The following is a 12,777-nucleotide window of genomic DNA, read 5'->3' as shown; positions in this document are numbered from 1 at the left end:
AAGGACCTAGAAGAAATAAAGAAGAGTCAATCAATAATGAATAATGCAATAACTGAGATCAAAAGCACTCTGAGAAGGAACCAAAAGTAGAATAACTGAGGCAGAAGAGAGGATAAGTGAGGTGGAAAATAGAATTGTGGAAATAAGTGAAGCAGAGAGGAAAAAAGAAAAAAGAATTAAAAGAATTGACAACCTCAGAGACCTCTAGGACAAAGTTAAACATCCCAACATTCAAATCATAGGTGTCCCAGAAGAAAAAGACAGAAAGGGCCTGAGAAAATTTTTGAGGAGGTAATAGTTGAAAACTTCCATAAAATGGGGAAGGAAATAGCCACCCAAGCCCAAGAAACCCAGAGAGTCCTAAACAGGATAAACCCAAGGTGAAATACCACAGTTCAGTTCAGTTTAGTTGCTCAGTCATGTCCGACTCTTTGTGACCCCATGGACTACAGCACACGAGGCTGCCCTGTCCATCACCAGCTCCTGGGAATTACTTAAACTCATGTCCATCGAGTCAGTGATGCCATCCGACCATCTTATCTTTTGTTGTCCCCTTCTCCTACTGCCTTCAATCTTTCCCAGCATCAGGGTCTTTTCAAATGAGTCAGTTCTTCACATCAGGTGGCCAAAATACTGGAGTTTCAACTTCAGCATCAGTTCTTCCAAAGAATATTCAGGACTGATTTCCTTTAGGATGGGCTGGTTGGATCTCATTTCTGTCCAAGGGACTCTCAAGAGTCTTCTCCAACACCACAGTTAAAAGCATCAATTCTTTGGCGCTCAGCTTTCTTTATAGTCCAGCTCTCATATCCATACATGACTACTGGAAAAACCATAGCCTTGACTAGATGGACTTTTGTTGGCAAAGTAATGTCTCTGCTTTTTAATATGCTGTCTAGGTTGGTCATAGCTTTTCTTCCCAAGAGCAAGCATCTTTTAATTGCTTAGCTGCAGTCACCATCTGCAGTGATTTTGGAGCGCCGCCCCCGCCCCCCCCCCCCAAAGTAAAGTCTGTCACTGTTTCCACTGTTTCCCCATCTATTTGCCATGAAGTGATCAGACCAGATGCTATGATCTTAGCTTTCTGAATGCTGAGTTTTAAGCCAACTTTTCAGTCTCCTCTTTTACTTTCATCAAGAGGCTCTTTAGTAGTTCTTCACTTTCTGCCATAAGGGTGGTGTCACCTGCATATCTGAGGTTATTGATATTTCTCCCAGCAATCTTGATTCTAGCTTGTGCTTCATCCAGTCCAACATTTCTCATGATGAACTCTGCATATATGTTACATAAGCAGGATGACAATGTATATCCTTGACCTGCTCCTTTCCCGATTTGGAACCAGTCTGTTGTTCCATGTCCAGTTCTAACTGTTGCTTCCTGACTTGCATACACATTTCCCAGGAAATAGGTAAGGTGGTCTGGTATTCCCATCTCTTGAAGAATGTTCCACAGTTTGTTGTGATACACACAAAGGCTTTGGCATAGTCAATAAAGCAGAAGTAGATGTTTTTCTGGAACTCCCTTGCTTTTTCGATGATCCAATGGATGTTGGCAATTTGATCTCTGGTTCCTCTGCCTTTTCTAAATCCAGCTTGAACATCTGGAAATTCACGGTTCATGCACTGTTGACGCCTGGCTTGGAGAATTTTGAGCACACTAACTTTGCTAGCGTGTGAGATGAGTGCAGTTGTGTGGTAGTTTAAGCATTCTTTGGCATTGCCTTTCTTTAGGATTGGAATGAAAACTGACCTTTTCTAGTCCTGTGGCCACTGCTGAGTTTTCCAAATTTGCTGACATATTTAGTGCAGCATTTTCACAGCATCATCTTTAGGATTTGAAATGGCTCAACTGGAATTCCATCACCTCCGGTAGCTTTGTTTGTAGTGATGCTTCCTAAGGCCCAATCTTTTAGGATTTTGAAATAGCTCAACTGGAATTCCATCACCTCCACTAGCTTTGTTCATAGTGATGCTTTCTGAGGTCCACTTGACTTCGCATTCCAGGATGTCTGGCTCTAGGTAAGTGATCCTACCATCGTGATTACATGGGTCATGAAGATCTTTTTTGTATAGTTCTTCTGTATATTGTTGCCACCTCTTCTTAATATCTTCTGCTTCTGTTAGGTCCATACCATTTCTGTCCTTTATTGTGCCCATCTTTTCATGAAATGTTCCCTTAATATCTCTAATTTTCTTGAAGAGATCTCTCGTCTTTCCCATTCTGTTGTTTTCCTATATTTCTTTGCATTGATCACTGAGACTTGTATGTGAGTGTCCAGGAGTCTCTGGCAGAGGCATGGGACGGCGGTGGCCTGCTGCAGGGCTGGGGGCACTAAGTATAGCAGTGTGTGCATGGGACCTTTTGAGGGAGGTGGACATTATCTTCATTATTTCCACCATAGTTTGGCCTCAGGTCAAATAACAGGGAGAGGAGATACCCCTCATTCAAGGTAAGGAGCAACGGCTGTGCTTTGTTGGATCAGCTGGAAAGAGATAGCCCACGTCCAAGGTAAGAGAAACCCACGTAAGACGGGAGGTGTTGCGAGAGGGCATCAGAGGGCAGACACACTGAAACCATAATCACAGAAAACTAGCCAATCTGGTCACATGGATCACAGTCTTGTCTAACTCAATGAAACTAAGCCATGCTGTGTGGGGCCACCCAAGACGGATGGGTCATTGTGGAGAGGTCTGACAGAATGTGGTCCACTGGAGAAGGGAATGGCCAACCACTTCAGTATTCTTGCCTTGAGAACCTCATGGACAGTATGAAAAGGCAAAATGATAGGATACTGAAAGAGGAACTCCCCAGGTTGGTAGGTTCCCATTATGCTAATGGAGATCAGTGGAGAAATAACTCCAGAAAGAATGAACAGATGGAGCCAAATTAAAAAAAATACCCAGTGGTGGATGTGACTGGTGATAGAAGTAAGGTTGGATGCTGTAAAGAGCAATATTGCATAGGGACCTGGAATATTAGGTCCATTAATCAAGGCAAATTGGAAGTGGTCAAATAGGAGATGGCAAGAGTGAATGTCGACATTCTAGGAATCAGCAAACTAAAATGGACTGGAATGGGTGAATTTAACTCAGATGACTGTTATATCTACTACTGTGGGCAGGAATCCCTTAGAAGAAATGGAGTAGCCATGCGTAGCCATCATGGCCAACAAAAGAGTCTGAAATGCAGTACTTGGATGCAATCTCAAAAATGACAGAATGATCTCTGTTTGTTTCCAAAGCAAACCATTCAGTATCACGGTAATCCAAGCCTATGCCCCAACCAGTAACGCTGAAGAAGCTGAAGTTGAATGGTTCTATGAAGACCTACGAGACCTTTTAGAACTAACACCCAACAAAGATGTCCTTTTCAGTATAGGGGACTGGAATGCAAAAGTAGGAAGTAAAAAAGCACCTGGAGTAACAGGCAAATTTGACCTTCGAGTACGGAATGAAGCAGAGCAAAGTCTAATAGAGTTTTGCCAAGAGAACGCACTGGTTATAGCAAACACCCTCTTCCAACAACACAAGAGAAGACTCTACACATGGACATCACCAGATGGTCAGTACCAAAATCAGACTGATTATATTCTTTGCAGCCAAAGATGGAGAACTCTATACAGTCAGCAAAAACAAGACTGGGAGCTGACTGTGGCTCAGATCATGAACTCCTTATTGCAAAATTCAGACTGAAATTGAAGAAAGTAGGGAAAACCACTAGACCACTCAGGTATGACCTAAATCAAATCCCTTATAACTATACAGTGGAAGTGAGAAATAGATTTAAGGGACTAGATCTGATAGAGTGCCTGATGAACTATGGAAGGAGGTTCATGACATTGTACAGGAGACAGAGATCAAGACCATCCCCATGGAAAAGAAATGCAAAAAGGCAAAATGGTTGTCTGAGAAGGCCTTACAAATAGCTGTGAAAAGAAGAGAAGTGAAAAGCAAAGGAGAATAGGAAAGATATTCCCATTTGAATGCAGAGTTCCAAAGAATAGCAAGAATAGATAAGAAAGCCTTCCTCAGCGATCAATGCAAAGAAATAGAGGAAAACAACAGAATGGGAAAGACTAGAGAGTTCTTCAAGAAAATTAGAGATACCAAGGGAACATTTCATGCAAAGATGGGTTTGATAAAGGACAGAAATAGTATGGACCTGACAGAAGCAGAAGATATTAGGAAGAGATGGCAAAATACACAGAAGAACTGTACAAAAAAGAACTTCACGACCCAGATATTCACGATGGTGTGATCACACAGCTAGAGCCAGACATCCTGGAATGTAAAGTCAAGTGGGCTTTAGAAAGCATGACTATGAACAAAGCTAGTGGATGTGATGGAATTCCAGTTGAGCTATTTCAAATCCTGAAAGATGATGCTGTGAAACTACTGCACTCAATATGCCAGCAAATTTGGAAAACTCAACAGTGGCCGCAGAACTGGAAAAGGTCAGTTTTCATTCCAATCCCAAAGAATGCTCAGACTATCGCACAATTGCATTCATGTCACACGCTAGTAAAGTAATGCTCAAAATTCTCCAAGCAAGGCTTCAGCAATACGTGAACTGTGAACTTCCAGATGTTCAAGCTGGATTTAGAAAAGGCAGAGGAACCAGAGATCAAATTGCCAACATCCGCTGGATCATCAAAAAAGCAAGAGAGTTCCAGAAAAACATCTATTTCTGCTTTATTGACTGTGCCAAAGCCTTTGACTGTGGGTCATAATAAATTGTGGAAAATTCTGAAAGAGATGGGAATAGCAGACCACCTCACCTGCCTCTTGAGAAACCTGTATGCAGGTCAGGAAGCAACAGTTATTACTGGACATGGAACAACAGACTGGTTCTAAATAGGAAAGGAGTACGTCAAGGCTGTATATTGTCACCCTGCTTATTTAACTTATATGCAGAGTACATCATGAGAAACGCTGTGCTGGAAGAAGCACAAGGTGGAATCAAGATTGCCAGGAGAAATATCAATAACCTCAGATATGCAGGTGACACCACCCTTATGGCAGAAAGTGAAGAAGAACTAAAGAGCCTCTTGATGAAAGTAAAAGAGGAGAGTGAAAAAGTTGGCTTAAAGCTCAACATTCAGAAAACTAAGATTATGGCATCTGGTCCCATCACTTCATGGGAAATAGATGGGAAACAGTGGAAATCACTGCAGATGGTTATTGCAGCCATGAAATTAGAAGACGCTTACTCCTGAAGCAAAGTTATGACCAACCTAGATAGCATATTAAAAAGTAGAGACAGTACTTTGCCAACAGAGGTCCGTGTAATCAAGGCTATGATTTATCTGGTGGTCATGTATGGATGTGAGATTTGGACTGTGAAGAAAGCTGAGCACTGAAAAATTGATGCTTTCGAACTGTGGTGTTGGAGAAGACTCTGGAGAGTCCCTTGGACTGGAAGGGGATCCAACCAGTCCATCCTGAAGGAGATCAGCCCTGGGTGTTCCTTGGAAGGACTGATGCTGAAGCTGAAACTCCAATACTTTGGCTACCTCATGTGAAGAGTTGACTCATTGGAAAACACCCTGATGCTGGGAGGGGTTGGGGGCAGGAGAAGAAGGAGACAACAGAGGATGAGATGGCTGGATGGCATCACCGGCTTGATGGACATGAGTTTGAATAAACTCCGGGAGTTTGTGATGGACAGGGAGGCCTGGCGTGCTGCGATTCATGGGGTCACAAAGAGTTGGACATGACTGAGCGACTGAACTGAACTGAACATAGCCTTGCCCATGAACAGAACATTGGATTAAAGATTTACTGAGCATGGCCCCACCCATCAGAACAAAACCCAGTTTCCCCTGTCATTCTCTCCCATCAGGAAGCTTGCATAATCCTCTTAACCTTCTCCATCAGAGGGCAGACAGACTGAAAATCACAATCACAGAATACTAACTAATCTGATCACATGGACCACAGTCTTGTCTAGCTCAGTCAACCTATGAGACATGCCATGTAGGGCCACCCAAGATTGACTGGACATGCAGGATGGCTGCTATCCAAAAATCTACAAGCAATAAATGCTGGAGAGGGTGTGGAGAAAAAGGAACCCTCTTACACTGTTGGTGGGAATGCAAACTAGTACAGCCGCTATGGAAAACAGTGTGGAGATTTCTTAAAAAACTGGAAATAGAACTGCCATATGACTCAGCAATCCCACTCTTGGGCATACACACTGAGGAAACCAGATCTGAAAGAGACACGTGCACCCCAATGTTCATCGCAGCACTGTTTATAATAGCCAGGACATGGACGCAACCTAGATGCCCATCAGCAGATGAAAGGATAAGGAAGCTGTGGTACATATACACCATGGAATATTACTCAGCTGTTAAAAAGAATTCATTTGAACCAGTTCTAATGAGATGGATGAAACTGGAGCCCATTATACAGAGTGAAGTAAGCCAGAAAGATAAAGAACATTACAGCATACTAACACATATATATGGAATTTAGAAAGATGGTAACGACAACCCTATATGCAAAACAGAAAAAGAGACACAGAAGTACAGAACAGACTTTTGAACTCTGAGGGAGAAGGTGAGGGTGGGATGTTTCGAAAGAACAGCATGTATATTATCTATGGTGAAACAGATCACCAGCCCAGGTGGGATGCATGAGACAAGTGCTTGGGCCTGGTGCACTGGGAAGACCCAGAGGAATTGGGTGGAGAGGGAGGTGGGAGGGGGGATTGGGATGGGGAATACGTGTAAATCTATGGCTGATTCATATCAATGTATGACAAAACCCACTGGAAAAAAAAAAAAAGATTGACTGGACATGGTCAAGAGTTCTGACAAAACATGGTCCACTGGAGAAAGGAGTAGCAAACCACTTCAGTATTCTTGCCTTGAGAACCCCAAGAACAGTCTGAAAAGGCAAAAAGACATGACACGGAAAGAGGAACTCCCCAGGTCAGTAGGTGCCTATATGCTACTGGAGAAGACAGGAGAAATAACTCCGGAAAGAATGAGGAGGTGGAGCAAAAGCAAAACAATGCCCAGTTGTGGATGTGAGTGGTGATGGAAGTAAAGTCTGATGCTGTAAAGAGCAATATTGCATAAGAGCCTGGAATGTTAGGTCCACGGATCAAGGCAAGTTGTAAGTGGTCAAACAGGAGATGGCAAGAGTGAAAATCAACAATTTGGCAATCAGCAAATTGAAATGGACTGGAATGGGTGAATATAGCTCAGATGACATTATATCCTCTCCTGTGGGCAAGAATCAATTGGATTAGCCATCATAGTCAACAAAAGAGTCCAAAATGCATTATTTGAAGGCAATCTCAAAAATGACAGAATGATCTCTGTTCATTTCCAAGGTAAACCATTCAGTATCACAGTCATCCAAGTCTATACCCTGACCAGTCATGCTGAAAAAGCTGAAGTTGAATCGTTCTATGAAGCCCTACAAGACCTTCTAGAACTAACACCCAAAAAGATGTCCTTTTCATCATAGGGGATTGGAATGCAAAGTAGGAAGTCAAGAGATACCTGAAGTAACAGGCAAATTTGACCTTGGAATATGGAATGAAGCAGGGCAAAGGCTTATAGTTTTGCCAAGAGAATGCACTGGTCATAGCAAACAGTCTCTTCCAAGGACACAAAGGATGACTCTACACATGGACATCATCAGATGACCAGTACCAAAATCAGATTGATTATAGTCTTTGCTGTCAAAGATGGAGAAAGTCTATAAGTCAGCAAAAACAAGACCAGGAGCTGACTGTGGCTCAGATCATGAACTCTTTATTGCCTAATTCAGACTGAAATTGAAGAAAGTAGGGAAAGCCATTAGGTCATTAAGGTATGACCTAAATCAAATCCCTTATGATTATACATTGGAAGTGACAAATAGATTTAAGGGATAGATCTGATAGACAGAATGCCTGAAGAACTGTGGAAGGAGGTTCATGACATTGTACAGGAGGCAGTGATCAAGACCATCCCCAAGAAAAAGTAATGCAAAAAGGCAAAATGGTTGTCTGAGGAGGCCTTACAAATGGCTGTGAAAAGAAAAGAAGTGAAAGGCAAAGAAGAAGAGGAAAGATACACCCATTTGAATGCAGGGTTCCAAAGAATAGCAAGGAGAGATAAGAAAGCCTTCCTCAGTGATCAGTACAAAGAAACACCCCAAGACACAGGTTCATAAAACTAATGAAGATCAAACACAAAGAGCAAATATTAAAAGCAGCAAGGGAAAGGCAACATATAACACCAGGGAATCCCCATAATGATAATAGCTGATCTTTCAATAGAAACTCTTCAGGCCAGAAGGGGATGGCAGGACATACCTAAAGTGATGGATGAGAAAAACCAACAAGATTACTATACCCAGCAAGGATCTCATTTAGATATGAAGGAGAAATCAAAAGCTCTTTACAGATAAGCAAAAGCCGAGAGAATTAAGCACCACCAAACCAGTTCTTCAATAAATGCTACAGGATCTTCTCTAGATAGGAAACACAGAAAAGGTTTATAAATTCGAGCCCAAAATATCAAAGTAAGTGTCAACGGGATTATACTTATCAATAATTACCTTAAATGTAAATGGGTTGAATGTTCTAACCAAAAGACAAAGACTCGCTGAATGGATACAAAAACAAGACCTGTATATATGCTGTCTACAAGAGACCCACCTCAAATCAAGGGACACATAGAGACTAAAAGTGAAGGGCTGGAAAAAGATATTTCATGCAAATGGAGACCAAAAGCAGGAGTAGCAATACTCATATCAGATAAAATAGACTTTGAAATAAAGACCATGAAAAGAGAAAGAAAGGGCACTACATAATGATCAAAGGATCAATCCATGAAGAAGATATAACAGTTAAATGTATATGTACCCAACATAGGCGCACCTCAATACGTAAGGCAAATGCTAACAAGTATGAGAGAGGAAATTAACAGTAACACAATAATAGTGAGAGAATTTAATATCCCATTCGCACCTATGGATAGATCAACAAAGAGAAAATTAGCAAGGAAACACAAACTTTAAATGATACAATGGACCAGTTAGACCTAATTGATATATCTATAGGACATTTCACCCAAAACAATGAATTTCACCTTTTTCTCAAGTGCGCATGGAACATTCTTCATGATAGATCACATCCTGAGCCATACATCTAGCCCTGGTAAATTCAAAAAAATTGAAATCATTTCAAGCATCTTTTCTGATCACAATGCAGTAAGATTAGATGCCAATTACAAGAATAAAGCTATTAAAAATACAAACATATGGAGGCTGAACAACATGCTTCTGAATAACCAACAGATCACCGAAGAAATATAAAAGACAATCAAAATATGCACAGAAACAAATGAAAATGAAAACACAACAACCCAAAACCTACAGGATTCAGTAAAAGCAGTGCTCAGAGGAAGGTTCATAGCAATACAAGCTTACCTCAAGAAAAAAGAGAAAAATCAAATAAATAGCCTAAGTTTACACCTAAAGCAACTAGAAGAAGAAGAAATGAAGAACCCCAGGGTTAGTAAAAAGAAAGAAATCATAAAAATTAGAACAGAAATAAATGAAAAAGAAAAAAGACTGTAGCAAAAATCAACAAAATGAAAAACTGGTTCTTTGAGAAGGTAAATAAAATAAGCAAACCATTATCCAGGCTCATCAGGAGAAAAAGGGAGAAGAATCAAATCAACAAAATTAGAAATGAAAATGGAGAAATCACAACAGACAACCCAGAAATACAAAGGATCATAAGAGACTACTATCAGCAACTACTCTCAGTAAAATGGACAACTTGGAAGAAACGGATGAATTCTTAGAAAAGTATAACTTTTCAAAACTGAACCAGGAAGAAATAGAAAATCTTAACAGACCTAACACAAGCACAGAAATTCAAACTGTAATAAAAAATCTTCCAACAAACAAAAGCTCAGGACCAGATGGCTTCACAGATGAATTCTATCAAAGATTTAGAGAAAGGCTAACACCTATCCTACTCAAACTCTTCCAGAAAATTGCAAAAGAAGAAGAGTTTGTAAACTGCCAAACTCATTCTATGAGGCCAAAATCACCCTAATACCAAAACCAGACAAAGATGTCACAAAAAAAGAAAACTATAGGCTAATGTCACTGATGAACACAGATGCAAAAATCCTCAACAAAATTCTAGCAAACAGAATCCAACAACATATTAAAAAGATCATACATCATGACCAAGTGGGTTTTATCCCAGGAGTGCAAGGATTCTTCAATATTTGCAAATGAATCAATGTGCTACTGCTGCTGCTATGTCGATTCAGTCGTGTCCGACTCTGTGCAACCCCATAGATGGCAGCCCGGCAGGCTCCTCTGTCCCTGGGATTCTCCAGGCCAGAATACTGGAGTGGGTTGCCATTTCCTTCTCCAATTTATGCATGCATGCTAAGTCGCTTCAGTCGTGTCTGAGTCTCTGCAACCCTATGGACAGCAGCCCAACAGGCTCCTCTGTCCACGGGATATTTTAGGCAAGAATAGTGGAGTGGGTTGCCATTTCCTTCTCCCAGTGTGATACACCACATTAACAAATTGAAAGATAAAAACTATGTGATTATCTCAGTAGATTCAGAGAAAGCCTTTGACAAAATTCAACACTCATTTATTATAAAAACTCTCCAAAAAACAGGCACAGAAGGAACATGCCTCCACGTAATAAAAGCCAGATATGATAAACCCACAGCAATCATTATCCTCAGTGGTGAGAAATTGAAAGCATTTTCTCTAAAGTCAGGAATAAGACAGGGGTGCTCACTCTCACCACTACTATTCAACATAATATTGGAAGTTTTAGCCACAGCAATGAGAAGAAAAAGAAATAAAAGGAATCCAGGTTGGAAAAGAAGAAGTAAAACTCACAGTTTGCAGATGACATTATCCTTTACATAGAAAACCCTAAAGATACCACTGGAAAATTACTAGAGCTAATAAATGAATATAGTAAAGTTGCAGGATATAAAATTAATACACAGAAATCCCTTGCATTCCTATACACTAAGAATGAGAAAACAGAAAGAGAAATTAAGGAAACAATCCCATTCATGATTGCAACGAAAAGAATAAAACACTTAGGAATAAATTTACCTAAAGAAACAAAAGACCTATATATTGAAAACTATAAAGCACTGATGAAAGAAATCAAAGAGGACACAAATAGATGGAGAAATATACCATGTGCATGGATTGGAAGAATCAATATAGTGAAAATGAGTATAGTACCTGTATACTACCTGTAAGCAATCTATAGATTCAATGCAATCCCTATCAAATTACCAATGGTATTTTTCACAGAACTAGAACAAATAATTCCACAATTTGTATGGAAACAGAAAAAACCTTGAATAGCCAAAACAATCTTGAGAAAGAAGAATGGAACTGGAGGAATCAACCTGGTTGACTTCAGACTATACTACAAAGCCACAGTCATCAAGACAGTATGGTACTGGCACAAGAACAGACATATAGATCAATGGAGCAAAATAGAAAGCCCAGAGGTAAATCCATGCACCTGTGGGCAACTTATCTTTGACAAAGGAAGCAAAAATATATAATGGAGAAAAGACAATCTCTTTAACAAGTGATGCTGTTAAAACGGGTCAAGCACCTGTAAAAAAATGAAACTAGAACACTTTCTAATACCATACACAAAAATAAACTCAAAATGGATTAAAGATCTAAATGTCAGGACAGAAACTGTAAAACTCCTAGAGGAAAACATAGGCAGAACACTCTCTGACATAAATCATAGCAAGATCCTCTATGACCCACCTCCCAGAGTAATGGAAATAAAAGCAAAAATAAACAAATGGTACCTAATTAAACTTAAAAGCTTTTGGACAACGAAAGAAACTATAAGCAAAGTGAAAAGAAAGCCTTCAGAATGGGAGAAAATAATAGCAAATGAAGCAACTTTCAGAGAATCTAAAAAATATACAAGCAGCTCATGCAGCTCAATACCAGAAAAATAAACGACCCAATCAAAAAATGGGCCAAAGAACTAAACAGACATTTCTCCAAAGAAGACATACAGATGGCTAACAAACACATGAAAAGATGCTCAACATCACTCATTATCAGAGAAATGCAAATCAAAACCACACTCAGGTACTATCTCATGCCAGTCAGAATGGTTGCTATCCAAAAGTCTACAAACAATAAATGCTGGAGAGGGTGTGGAAAAAAGTGAACCCTCTTACACTGTTGGTGGGAATGCAAACTAGTCCAGCCATTATGGAGGACAGTGTGGAGATTCCTTAAAAAACTGGAAATAGAACTGCCATATGACCCAGCAATCCCACTTTTGGGCATACACATCGAGGAAACCAGAATTGAAAGAGACACGTGTATCTCAGTGTTCATTGCAGCACTGTTTACAATAGCTAGGACATGGAAGCAAGCTAGTTGTCCATCAGTGGATGAATGGATAAGAAAGGTGCGGTACGTATACATAATGAAATATTATCCAGCTATTAAAAAGAACACATTTGAGTCAGTTCTAATGAGGTGGATGAAACTGGAGCCTATTGTACAGAGTGAAGTAAGTCAGAAAGAAAAACACAATATATTAATGCATATATTTGGAATATAGAAAGACGGTAACAACGACCTTATATGCAAGACAGCAAAAGAGACACAGATACAAAGAACAGAGTTTTGGAGTCTGGGAGAAGGAGAGGGTGGGATGATACGAGAGAATAACATTGAAACGTGTATTACCATATGTGAAATAGATGAACAGTCCAAGTTTGATGCA

Source organism: Cervus elaphus, chromosome 2, assembly GCF_910594005.1.
Source record: "Cervus elaphus chromosome 2, mCerEla1.1, whole genome shotgun sequence".
Taxonomy (NCBI): domain Eukaryota; kingdom Metazoa; phylum Chordata; class Mammalia; order Artiodactyla; family Cervidae; genus Cervus; species Cervus elaphus.
This window is presented reverse-complemented; position numbering follows the sequence as displayed.